The following is a 13,554-nucleotide window of genomic DNA, read 5'->3' as shown; positions in this document are numbered from 1 at the left end:
GGTTCTGAAGAAATTGTTGCCCTTTGGCATACATAAGCGTGAGTAATCGACAGTCCACGCAAATAGCAAATTTCCACAACAATTAATTACATTTCTAAAGCGCTTCCTGATAAAATTCACATAGTGTTTGCATGTGTGCGCCAAAACCAAGCCCTGGAAAAGCCGGATGGACGGGTCAGACCCGTTTGGCTGAACAAGAGGAGGCCAGAGGATTTATTAAACCTCAAACTCCGTGTTGTGGATTCTTAACCGCTGCTGACAAACCATGGGGTGATGGAGAGACTGGAGACAACCCAGGCTAGCCCTCATTGAACAGACAAGAAGAAGGTGAACTGTCCACACCCCAGCCGGCAGCGGAGCCTGGGTCTTCTCTAACAAAGATAAGGATTCTGAGCACCGCGTTCCTGTCTGTCTCCCCTGCAGTTCCCTGAGGCTTCTGAACCTGGAAGGCAGGGTCCCCACTCACAGTGTTCGCTGCTGTGTTGTGGGGCCTTGTCTATGCCCAATATGTGGCATCTTCTAAGTATACATTGAAAATTGTTGGATGAATGAAGAAATGAAGGTAAGGTGGAATGATTCCTGCTCATGCGTATTTTCCCTACAGTAGACAGACTCTATATTTCTAGAACCATCTGCTTAGACCAATTGATGCTTCCAATGACCCATAACCAATGTGCCAAGAATTCTTTGGATGTCCCCAGATCTGATAATTGGGACAAAGGCAGACGAACACCCCATTAGACAATCCCCAATGCCCTTGCTGCTTTCTAGCACCATATCAAGGTCACCGATTCATTTAAAGAATCCCAAAGGGCATTTGACCTCAATTTTTATAATTTCCTCACTGAGATTCAAGAGAAACTTCCTTGCTGTTCCCTATTATCCCTTCGTTGCTCAGAAAAGTTAAAGTTTAAATGGCAATTCTCTTTAGAATTTAATATCTGTTCCCAAACATTCTCGGTTTAATTGCTAACTGATTCTTGAGAAAATTGAATCACTATATTACATTGTTTTCATGCACCAATGGCCTGGGAAAAGTTGGCAGCGGCCCCCACTAAAGTTAACAATGTCTGTGTATCAAGCTGTGAGTGTTTTATTAGAAAAGTTTCTAGCCAAGGTTTTCCTTCTTTTATTTGTTTATTTTTTTGTGAGGAAGACTGGCCCCAAGCTAACATCTGTTGCCAATCTTCCTCTTTTTGCTTGAGGAGGATTGTCACTGAGCTAACATCTGTGCCCATCTTCCTCCACTTTGTATGTGGGGTGCCGCCGCAGTGTGGCTTGATGAGCGATGAGTACGTCCATACCTGGGATCTGAACTCGCGAACCCTGGGCCGCCGAAGTGGAGTGTGCAAACTGAAGCGCTATGCTACCAGGCCCGCCCTGGTTTTCCTTCTTTCTAATTTTGGTTCGTTTTCTCTGTTTACATCCAAAAGCCCTGAATCTGATCAATATATGTCAAAACCAGGACTTTAGTATCTAAACTCCTCTCCAACTGCCTTTGTAGTTGTTGCCACTTATCTTTTCAAGGCGTGAAGGAGCGTGCCAGAAAACTGGGGTGAAGCTGTTGTGGTTGAAAGAGAGTGGATTGGTGGCCCACAGACCCAGCTCTTGGTCCCCTTCTTCCCAAGGGGACACCTGGCCTTGGAGCCGTCACCTCCCTCCCCGGATCCACATCCTGTCTGTAGAGTAAAGGGTTGAGGACCATCAGTGCTTACAGTCCAGGCTTCCACCCAGAAGAACTCTAACCTCCAGGAGAAAAACGCCTGCTGATGCTGTACCACAGAGCAAGAACACTGCAGACGGACCAGGGCTTGTCACTTGGACACACAGCAGCCACGAGTCAACTGGCTAATTCTTTTTCCCAAAAACAAATCTGATGTTTTCACTTTCCAGTAAAACCCCTCAATGGCTGTCCAGCGTCAGAGGGTGCTGTACTCTGCCATGTGGTGCGTTGAGAAAGTGGTGCTTGTCTCCACCTCTCTCTGCAATGTGACCGGTGGCTCCCGCCATCCAGAGGGGAAGTCAGCATCCACGCCCTGCATCTGGCCTGACCCTGAGGCTTGCCTTGGCCCACAGAGTGCAGGGGAAGTGGGGTGTGTTGGTGCAGAGCAGAGGGTCAAGGGCCCTGTGGCTCTCCTGTCTGCACACCTCAGCCTCCACCACGAGAACAAGCCAGGGTGAGCCTTCTGGAGGATGACAGACCACCTGGGGAGCAGTGAAACTGCCCCAGACTGCCAACCACCAGCCAGACTCAGGCTAAGCTCAGGGGGAGCCCGGTGGAGATGAGAGGACTCTGCCCAGGTCAGTGGAGCTGTCTCGTCCACCCGCGGACGTGTGGGAAATGATGAATAGTTGTTGCTTAAGCCATTAGGCCTGGGGATGCTTCTTACAAGGCAATAGCTAACTGATGCACTGAGTATGACATACGAGGCAATCCAAGATGTGGCCTGAGCTTCTGGTTTCTTCTCAGGCCAAACCTTCCCCCAATCTTCACTCCACAGGATAAACCCCAACACTCTGACATCCCCCTAACCATGCCCAGTCCTCTGTCCTGTGTCATCACTCTGTTCTCGAGCTGCCCCCAGTCTCTGCAGCCCCCCTTCCTAGGTCTGCTTTGCAGACACCTTTTCGTCTTGAGTCTCCGTAGGTGTCCCCTCCTCTTTGAGGGCCTCTTTTCTCTCCAGGAAAAGTCGGCCAATCCCCTGATTTCTTGTTGTTTCCCCAGCAAACAAAGATTAAAATATCTTTCGATCTCTTCTTGATTTGCAAGTTTTTCTGTCTTTTCTGGCCTGTGAGCCCCTCGGGGGCAGGGACTAACTGTACCCTTCTCTGGATCCCAGTGCCTGTGTCAGGCATACAGCAGGCGCTCAGTGCCTGTGGGGCTGTCAGCACTCCTGGTAGTGGTGGCATCAGTGCCCAGTGCTTCTACAGCAGTGACTTTTACTGGGCCCCCCTGGGGCCGCCGAGCTTCCCGTTTCAAGTTACTGGTGGCTGGTTTGGTGGGAAGAGCGTGGGCCTGGGGACGGGCAGCTGGCCTCCCTTGTGGCTCTGTGTTCTCCACATAGCACTCGCATCTCCGGGCCTCAATGCCCTCAGCTGTTGTATGGGTCCCTCTGCACCCCACCTTCCCTCTTCTCCACCTTTTTACTTCAGCCGTTGTTGGCAGACCCCTGTGTACGGGTATGTCCGGGGGCTTCTCTGCTGCCGGATGCCCTGCTCGGCCCTTCTGCACACCCAGCCCACAGGACCTCACGCCCAGTGGGTCCTGGACCTGGAGGACAAACATCCCCGCAGTGCTGGCCAGCGCCATCCCACCCTTGGATCTGCATCCCCTTCTCCCGTTTCGACCGTCTCAGGCCTTCCTGCCCCCTGGGACTGCTTTGCCAAGTAGACCACCCACTCCTAAGTCTGTGACTCAACTCTGCCTCTGGAGGCGCCCAGGATAAAGAGAATGTGTCAGAGATGGCAGGCCCTTGACCTCCGGAGCTTCAGTTTCCTCCTTGCTGAGGTGGGGGGTGGGGGTGGCTGGCTGAACTGAGAGGCTGTCTGTGAGCATCTGGCTCTCCAGGTGCCACCGCTGCCCTGACAACCGGCTCTGGGAGCCCCAGACGGGCTCCGTCTTGGTCCTTGACGCTCTCTCGCCCAGCACAGAACCTGGTATGGGATGGTCATCACGCACAGATGCAGAAAGAGAAGGCCGGCGCTGCAGCCCACTGCCGCCTCTGAGCACAACCCCGGGGAGAAGCTGCCGGAGCCCTGCCTAGCCCCAGCAGGGCCTGAGTGTGGCCGTGCAGTGACCAAGCTGTTCCACTCAGGGCTCCTGTGGCCTGCACGAGTGACAAGGTCTCTGCGTGCAGGCAGAAGTGTTTCTGCCACTGTGACCCACCTCACAGCAACTTTCCTGCATTCCCTTTTCCTGGCAAACTGAGCTTTAATGTCCGTATTAGAATCTGCAACTGTTTACCTGATTGTGGCCCCTATGAACGAGAGTGGACTGAGATGGAAGAGGTGGAAAATGTGTTTTTCCTTCTTCTCATCCCACCCACGAAGCTCTCAGCTTCTGGAAAATTGAAAATGGGGAAATTATCTTTTTTTTAACCTAAGTGCCTCCCTGACTGGTGACTGACAGTTAAAGGGGAGGAGGCGGGTGACTGGGCAGCTCCTGGGGTGGGTTGGAGAGGAGCCAGCACGGCAGAGCTGTTTGGGAAGACGACGGCCAGGGCACCTGGGCAGCAAGAACGACACCCTGCAGACCAGCTCTCAGACCAGCTCTCGGACCAGCTCTCAGGTGGCCGCTGGGCTGTCGGGCGGTTTGTGGTCAGGTCTGTAAACGCCTCGCCTCCGGCTTTTTACAAGTTGGGGCAAAATCTTACAGATCATGCTGTGCGTGTCCCCTGAGCTGGGCTGTAGCCTGGAACGACAGAAATGGCTACTCTGTTTAAGGAAGGCTCTTTCATCATATACGCTTTTTAGAAAATGTTGTGATCAAGTGTTCATAAGTTAAAATCTACCATTTTAACCATTTTTCGGTGCACAGTTCAGTGGCGTTAAGCACATTCACGTTGTTGTGCAGCCATCCCACCATCCATCTCCAGAACTTTCTCATCTTCCCAAACTGGAAGTCTGTCCCCATTAGACACTCACCCCTATCCCCCACCCCCGGCACCCACCTTTCTACTCTCTGTCTCTGTGAATCTGATGACTGCGGCCCCTCATGGAAGCCGGATCGTACACTATTTGTGTTTCTGTATCTGGTTTGTTAGCACGATGTCTTCAAGGTTCACCTATGCTGTAACACGTCAGAATTCCTCTCCTTTGTAAGGTTGAATAGTACTCCTTTGTGTGGATACATAGCATTCCATTTCCCATTCATCCCTCGATGGACACTTGGGCTGCTTCCACGTTTTAGCTGTTGTGAATAACGCTGCTCTGAACACGGCTGTGTGAATATCTTCAGAACTCTGCTTTCCATGTTTTTGGATATATCCCCAGAAGTGGAGCTGCTGGATCCTATGGGAGTTCTCCATTTATTTTTTTGAGAAATTGTTACACTGTTTTCCGCAGCTTAAATATGCCTTTTTTAATTGGGAAAATGAGCTCTGATTGAGTATCATTTGGGGAATTTTGATCAGCGTGTGCACTGAGCATGTGCATTCCCGTACACTTTTAATGTGGAAAACAATTGTCTTTTCTCTCAGCTACTGAAGAGCAAGCCCCACTTCCTCACGCTTACAATGTTTGCATCTGTTATTACAAATGGCGTTTGTGGGAAGCATTTTCGAATTCCTCCTTTTAGGTAAGAGAAGCCCATGAAAAGGAACCTGATTAGAGAATGAGCGATAATGGAAAACATGACCTTCTTTTTATAAGGCTTAACCTTTTTAGTAATCAAATTAATGTGGTGTGTGATTTTTTTTTTTTTTTTTTTGCTGAGGAAGATTCGTCCTGAGCTAACATCTGTGCCAATCTTCCTCTATTTTGTATGTGGGTCACTGTCACAGCATGGCTGATGAGTGGTGTATGTCTGTGCCTGGGATCCGAACCTGTGAACCTGGGCTGCCGAAGTGGAGAGCACTGATCTTAACTGCTAGCCCACGGGGCCGGACTCCAAATTAATTTTTAATAGGTAATAATTCACCTGACACAAAATTCAAAAGGTATGAAATGGATACCATGGAAAGAAGCATCTTTCTCTTAGCCCAGTCCTCATCCATCCAGAAGTTTCCTTTCCCAGAGGCTCCAGACTTACCAGCTTCTTGTGTCCCGGGTACGTCTATGCATATACAGCCAGGAACATACATACTCTTTCCTCCTTTGTTTTGTCTCGTTAATAAAGCAAGCAATACCTGATTACACACTGACTCTATGCCCCAACCGCGAGCCTTGAGGACTTGTTTACACCGCTTCATGAAGAGCTGTCACATTCTTTGTCGCAGTGACACAGCCCTCCATGGCTTATAAATCATTTTAAAGGGAAATTGTTCTTTAAATATTGTGTTTCTGATTTAAATGAGGACCAAGGCTCTAGTTGCCTGAAGCCTCAGGGAGGGAGTAGAACAGCTCAAAAGCAACTGCCAGGAAGACCTTTCTGGGGAAAATTGCCTTGAAATGTAGTTTTTAAAAAAAATCCTTTTATTGAAATCTAATTTAATGCAGAAAAGTGCACATATCATCCGTGTGGAGCTCCTGAACTTTCACAGACTGAGCACCCGTGAAAACAGGGTTCATGTAAAAAAATGGGACGTAATCAGCATCCCAAAGAGAGACGTTTTAGGCAGGGGGGGTTTCTCTCTGTTGTTTGTATCTGAGGTGTTGGAATTGCAACCTCGGGGCAGGCTGGTTTGGTCTCCAAGGTGTTTGGGGAACCATGTTTCAGTCGGCTCTACACCTCCCTGATGGACGGAACCTACCCCAGCCCCGTCTCTGTTGCCCGGGACCCCAGGACCGGGCCGGGGACCGGCTGCATGGAGGAGACAGACCTTGGTGCCTGAGACCCTGTGCAGTCCCGTGCCCTCCCACCTTCCCCCAGCTAAGGACTGCCTCTCCCCGGGGTGGAGGGCTCGGGCCCAGGCTCCAGAACCTCCTGGCTGTGCGATCTCAAGAGCCTTACCTAAGTGTCCTGGACAAGCGTGCCCTTACTTGTAAAATGGGGGTAACCCTGGGGCAGGTGGTTGATGGAGCTGAGATACGATGCGAGCTGCGGCACACAGTGTATCTGCCTGAAGGAGGGATCACGCTGTCCTGCACGCACAGTCACACGGTTTGGTCATGGCTGCCACTTGATGGTGTCAAACCTAACCCCTCCGCTTCCTGGCGCCTCCCACCGCAGTGAGAAAGGAGATCTTTCCACGAAGACAGAGAAAACCAGTGCAAGGGCGGTTGGTTGTGTAGCGAGGCTGCTGGGCCTGCCTGGCTGAGAGTGGGGCTGAGGGGCGCTGGAGTCTGTGTACATAGCGCCCCAGGACCCCAGAGGACCTTCTACGGATGCTCTCTCCAGTGTAATCTTGAGCAAGCCCAAAGAGGGGGAGGAACGGGGGCCCTAGGAAGCTCCCGGATCTGAACCCCAGAGTGTGCCCCGCTCCTGCATCCCTCCGCGTGCCTGCAGGGCTGTACAAGGAGCAGGTGGGGCTCCTGCGGTCAGGGCTGCCCCTGGGCAGGTCCCTCCTTGGTCATCACTGCCCCGGCCCCCACTGTGGGAGCAGCCTGCCCCTCCCCTGAGGCCAGACCTTCAGGCTGCTCCTGCCACACCTCACTGCCTCCAGCTGCATCTACCCCGACGTAGTTTTGCCCCCATGCCTCCAGTTTTGTCCTGGCCAGACGACACTGCTGCCCCTCAGCGGCCGCCCGTCAGGCCCCTTCCTCTCCAGGCCCAGGAAAGCGATTCTTTGGTTCTTTTCTCCTGGGGGTGAGGGGTGGTGCGCTGTGGGGGTGGCTGCAGATTCCCCAGAGATTAGGAAAGAAACATCAAAGCGTACTTCATGCTCTGGCCCACATCTGGCCGTGCAGCCGTCAGCCAGAAGTTGCAAAACAGGCTGGGGGCTTGGCTTGGAATGTCCTAGGGTTCTGTGGGGCTGCCGTGCCTGGGCGGCACTCTGGAGCAGAAATCGTCTCAGCATTAGGGCAGCCCTGTGCGGGGAGAGACGCTGCACGCCCTCCTGTGTGGCTCTCAGGGCTGGGTGCTGGGTCTGTCTGGGTTCCGGGAATCAGGTGTGATGGGAGTGGCGGCCCCAGGGCTGAGATGCTCAGACAAATGGTGGGGAGACGATGGTGCAGACGGCAGCATCAGAACCAGAGGTGGGAGGGAGGGTGCTGGGGCCCGACCCCAGGCACCAGGCTGCGGTGGGCAGGACAGACTTCCGGTGGACCCCTCCTGCCCTCTCGGAAGCCTCTGGCCATCCTTTCCCAAGTTCCTCATGAACTTCCAGAGCTCCTTGGCTCAAAGTGATGGATGACAGAGTTATTTTGCTCAAGAACCTGAAGTTGGGGCAGGGCTGGGCACTGATGGCTCCTGTGGGCCCCACGTGGCATCAGCTGGGGCTGCTTGGAGCCTACCATGGGCCATCTGAAGTCTGGGGCTTGGTAACCCCGGCGGGGCTGTTGGCCAGAGCAGCAACACACAGCTTCTGCCGTGGCTGGGGCTTCTCGCGACATGGTGGCGGATGCCAAGGGGAGCGTCCTGAGAGGGCCAGGCAGAGATTCAATTTATTAGTCTTAAGGGCAATAATTTGGGCTCCATGTTTCTTCTTTTTTCTCCTACTTTCAATTGGCTCTGAGCTGGGGCAGGGAAGAAGGGTTCTGAGTATAAGCTGAAGACTTGACGCCCAATGCCCAGAGGTAGGAAGTCTGAGAAATGAAGGCGTGGAGAGGGAGGCAAGAATGCACAGGCGAGGGGGCTTCGCCTGGTGAGGATGCGTGGCTTCGGGCCTTTGGGTTCGGATACATGCAGCACCGTGTGACCTCGAGGGTTTGCAAGCTTTCTGTTGGGCGAGGCTTTGTCTGCTGTGGCCTGGGCCAGAGGCTTCCAGCTCAGGCCGTGTTTTGACCTTGACGACCTTGACTATGACTTTGCCACCAGGCGAGGGATGGTCCAGAGAGGCAGGATGCACATACCAGGCCCCACCAAAGATGCTCTGGCCTCTGCAGAGGGTGACTGGCTGTGCTGGACCTTAAGGAAACCCTGAGATGTGTTCCAGCCGTTGGTTGCAACCCCGCTCAGGCCGGCCAGGCCCGGTCAAGGCTGCTGCAGCCTGCCTTTGACCAGAGAGGCCTCCCCTCCGAGGAGGTGTGGCTGAGGCAAGGGATCAGCTAAAGGGGAGACGGGGCCTCCTGTCCACAGGCTTCCGGGCCCTTAGGTGGAAGAAGGATGCTCTGCTGCTTTTCCTAAATGCGTTCCTTTAGGGCTGAGGGCAGAGGTCCTCATTGGCTCTGAGAAAGGACAGGAGGTGAGTGGTGAGTGCCAGGGCCGTGGAGGCAGGGCAAGATTGCTCCCCAATTCCTTTCTGCCCTCAGGCCTGGAGGGAACTGTGGAGACAGTGGCCTTCGGTCCCCGTGGTCTGTCCCTGGCCTCCAGGTGACCCCTAGATATAAGGTCGCAAGTGCATTCAGGACTTGTTGATGGTATGAGCTCTGACCAAGGTCTGAACCTGTGGACTTTAGAGATGTGGAAATCGGCCCTGTGCACAGAAGGGCAGGGGATTCTCATAAACACACAAACACAAAGGAAGCGGGACGCTCATTACAAGGGGACATGTGGACTCCCACTTCTGCAGGATGACGTCCTGGATGACCTGCTACCGTACAACGAGATCCTGGGCAGACAAGGAAAACTGCTTTCCGGACACAGCTGGGATTGTGATAAAGTGAATGAGTGTCTAAAGAGAAGCGGAAAAACAAGCTGTGAGCTGAGACGGGACAGACGGACAGGTGAGTAAGAGAGGCGGGGCTGCCCAGCAGAAATCTTAACTGACCCATGGGTAAAAGGAAGGAAGCCATGGGCCCTCGGTTCCTTTCGAGCCAGCACCCCCAGGGGAAGAAAGTGTTGGTGGTGCCTGGGGTCCCGGAAGAACCGAGCGAGAAGCCCCCGAGAGGCTGGTCTCTGTCTTAAGGCCTGTCCCTTAAGTGATCCTACAGATTCACGTCATCCTAATCTGAACTCATAATGACAAACCAGAAGGTGCACAAGCAGCTAAAATGAGCTGAAGTTTGCAAAAAGCCTGTTAGATTCACACCTTCAAGGACTGGAGAGATTGGCACGCTCAGATAGAGGATATAAAACAGCCATGTATGATATGCCTTAAAAATAAAACGAGATAAAAAAAAAAAAGAAAGCAAGAGAGGTTATGGACGATAACCAAGTAGATGTGAAAGGAGCCAAATGGAACATGGCCTGGGGCCACGGGTCCCGGAACCAGTTCCAGGGCCTGGTCCTGCATCTGCGACCCAGGGCCCGCTCTTCTCTGTTCCCTGGAAACCGAATGCTTGGAGAGCCCCCATGGTGGATGCAGCTTGATCCACACAGTGGGAAATGCGTGGGGCCCCACCCTGTCCACTACCTCTCCTCCTTGCCGTTGTCTGGGACCTTGGCCCCTGCTGGATGCCACTACGTGGCTGGAGGAATGCTGGCTACCCCGTCCTCTCCCGTTTTTGGTGCACCTCAGCCCAGTCATCACTCCTGCTAGCATCGTCATCTCAGCAGGCGGGCTGCCATGACTGGACCACGGCTTTCCCATGGTATGCACCTGACCTTCTCCTTTGGACGCGTTGCACATCTCCATCGAGTCGAGTCACACGGGCTCCGGGTTAGACTTGGGAGGTGCTCTGCTCCTGTTCATTGGGAGGTGGTAGCCCACTGGGCACATGATGCCCCTCCCAGGCCATCTTGTTCTCCTCTGCTCCTCATCCTCTCCTTCAGACTCTTCTCCACAGGGGCCCTTTCTGGCTTCATCCGTGAGGACGGCAGGGAGCTCCTCACATGGAGAATTTTGCAGGTGCTTCTCCCCTCCCAGTCATCCTGAGATGGAGGAGTGCTCCGGGCTTCCACGCTTGGGCTGGTTCGGAGAGAAACACAGAAGAAGACGGGGAGTGGGGAGCAGAGGCGAGGGTCCCGTCCTTCACCCCGATCCTTCCCCGGGAGGCCATGGGACATGGATGGTTGTCCACGTGGTTCATTGAGTAGAACATTTAGATGAGACTCTCGTGAATTCTGCCATCTTCTTCCGGTAAAAGGGAGGGAAAGCAGTAGAAATTCTATCTGCCAGCTTGATAACCAATGAGGAAATATCCTGAGTTCTTTCTGGGCCAGATTTTATCACCATCTGCCTTGAGCACTCTGAATGGAGGTTGTCAGCCTTTTTCAATTCTGGTCACTGGGGCTGTGATGAGGAGCAGCTGTACATAATTCCCATTTCTCCCCAGACACCAGGAACCGGGGATTATTAAAATAGAAACCTCTAAAAAGGAATTTTAATTATGGCTATTGACTTCTACAATCAGTGTAACATTATTTAACATTATCTCTAATTTATTTTTGCGGATTATAAAGTTAACGTACACTTTGCATACTAGGTTTGGAGAGTATAGAAAATATAAAAGAAGCGGGAAAATGTCATTCACAATGCCCCACTTGGCAGGAAGCATCTCAGTACGGGCCTCTGTCTATTCCTGCTGTATCTCGGCGGGATTGAGCTCTTTTCTTTCCGTAGCTGAGTTCATGATGCAAGTGCAGTTTGGTTCATGTTTTCCTGTTTCTTTTTCTTGATATTATAGATTTTTTCCCCCAGTATCACTAACAACTTCCTTTCGACGGTGTTTAGCACTGGTTTGTGAGTTTCTGTTGTGCATGCTAACTTATTTAACAATTCCCTAAGTGAAGGGACGGCCAAGTTATTTTCAGTTTTCCACCTATAAATCCTGCTGTGGTAAATATCTTTGTGATTACATCTTGGTTTGCATTTCAGATTCTTTCCTGAGGTTGAACCGTATGGACGTGCTCAAGGCTCTTAACTCTTACTATCGAATTGTCTTCTGGAAACAATGCTGTACCAATGTAACTCTGTGTGAGTGAGGGCCCCTCCTACCTTCTTGGACACTGACTGTTCAGCATAAATTTTAGCAGCAATTTTGGTTACAGCTATGTTGACAGCTGAGTTTATTCCAGATCTTTCTAAGTAAACCAGCATAACTATAAAGGAGTCCTTGGGCTCTAAAACTCTCATCCTGATCCATGTCCTTTCCCAGAACATGATGAGATGTGTCAGGCTCACGGGATGGGGGCCTCGGTGTCCTGTGCATTCCCAGTTCCGTGAATCTGTGGAGTTTTGCAATGGGCCCGTTGGGAAAGAAGAGGCGAGGCTGGGCAGCCTGTGGGAAGAGCGTCTGCAGGCGAGACGGGACCTGCGTGGAGCTCATCTGACGTCAGGCGTTGGCCAAATCTTGCTGAGTTGCATAGCTGCCCTGAGGCAGACCCGATAAGAACATTCCAGAAAGCAGCAGACCTTCAGGGCAAGACAGGGGACTGATAACAGGGAGCTCATCCAACTCCAAACAGCAACACTGAGAAAGCCCAGGCAGCTCCGGCAGCTGTGTGAGCCCCTCTAAAACCATGCACGTCCCTTTGATGAGGCCCCGGGGGGGTGGGGGGACCTTAGGGGCAAGCTCTTGCTGAAGCAGCCGTGCATCCCTCACAGGGTCTGCTGGGCATGTCGATGCTGAGTCCTTTAAGGCTTGAAGTGACTTCAGAGGGTGTGTGCGCGTGTGTGAGAGGGGGTGGGTGTGTGTGTGACCCAGAGAGAGATGTGCGTGTGTGCGTGTGGGTGTGAGTCTGTGTGTGCGTGAGTGTGTCTGCGTCAGTGTGTATGACTTCTGGGACACAAACCAACATTTGGAGAAACCAGAATCCTGTGGATTCTGCATAGCTGCAGAAGCCTCTCTTCGAGGGGCCTCCTTCCCGAAGATGTCAACTACAGACTCCCCTTGGAGGGTATTCGTGGGCACAGGAGGCGTGACCAGGGAACGTGCTGGAGGCCCTGGACCCCTCTGAGGAGCACCCAGACCCTCGGTGCTCATAGTGATGGTGAATCCGTCAGTGACTGGGGGCATCGCTGTCTATGAAAGGCCGTCCTGGTGGCCGCTGGCTGAGTGTGTATCCCCCTGCACGTGCCCAGAGGGGAGGGGCTCCGTGGACATCCATGCACTGGCTGGCTTTGCGGTCATCTTTCTAAATGCTGGCTCCACTTTCAGCGACGTCTTTCCAGAGGCCTCGAGTCAGGTTTCACAGGTATCACGGGCCCGGGTTTAGCATGGGAACCCCTGTTTGCACGCTTGAACTTGTGGGACAGTGGGCTCAGCTCTTGGGTCGGCCTGGTCCCAGTTACTGGGGTGCAGTGGGGGAGGCCCCCACAGTAGTTCCAGCCAGCGCTGTGCACAGGCCGTGGATGGTGGTGCCCTGGTCCTCCCAACGCCATCTCAGCTGTTGCGGACCCTTCCTGCTGCACATGGTCTTTCCTGATCCCTGCCCTGCGCTAGAGGTGAAACGGAGGCAAGTGGACAGCTACCTCCCTGGGGTCTCACGGGGGCTCTGCCCTGCCTCAGGGGTCTGGCCAGTCCTCACTGGACACCCCGTCATTTCCGCAGGAATCAAGATGGAGACCCGAGGGGCTGATCTCGGGCTAAAAATCCTCCTAGCTTCAAGGTAAATAACAGAAAGAGGTAATTTCCTAAAAGTATGTCTGAGTTGGCTGGATGGACGGACGGGAACTCTGGGACTTGCACCCTGCTTTGTTCCCTCAGAGGCACTGATGGAAGCACGTGCAGTCTCCCTGGCCTCCCCAGGCCTGTCCTGCAGCCCTCCAGGAGCAAAGCCACGGCCCCTGGCCCTCCACCCATAGCCTGACCCAAAGCCTGGCTCTGCTCCGGGTCCCCTGATAGGCCAACCCCCTGGGGGTAACAGAGCAGATGTGGGATCAGCCCCACCCAACCAGTCAGTGCCTCACTCCCCAGTTGGCCTTGCTGCCGCCAGCCATTCCTGCAGGCATGATTCACCCAGTGGGTTGCAGG

General features: G+C 53.1%; 1 long non-coding RNA gene across 1 annotated transcript; it reads left to right on the top strand.

Annotated features, from left to right (window-relative positions):
- The first annotated feature begins 241 nt into the window (after positions 1-241).
- LOC124228603 (uncharacterized) lies at positions 242-13,045 on the top strand. The gene is made up of 4 exons (XR_006885742.1): positions 242-327; positions 424-562; positions 9,270-9,423; positions 11,457-13,045. It is a non-coding gene; the product is annotated as an uncharacterized LOC124228603 (long non-coding RNA).
- The last annotated feature ends 509 nt before the right edge of the window (positions 13,046-13,554 follow it).

The sequence above is a fragment of the Equus quagga genome, chromosome 17, assembly GCF_021613505.1.
Source record: "Equus quagga isolate Etosha38 chromosome 17, UCLA_HA_Equagga_1.0, whole genome shotgun sequence".
Classification (NCBI taxonomy): domain Eukaryota; kingdom Metazoa; phylum Chordata; class Mammalia; order Perissodactyla; family Equidae; genus Equus; species Equus quagga.
Note: the sequence above shows the minus strand (reverse complement) of the source record. Positions and strands in the feature narration are given on the sequence as shown.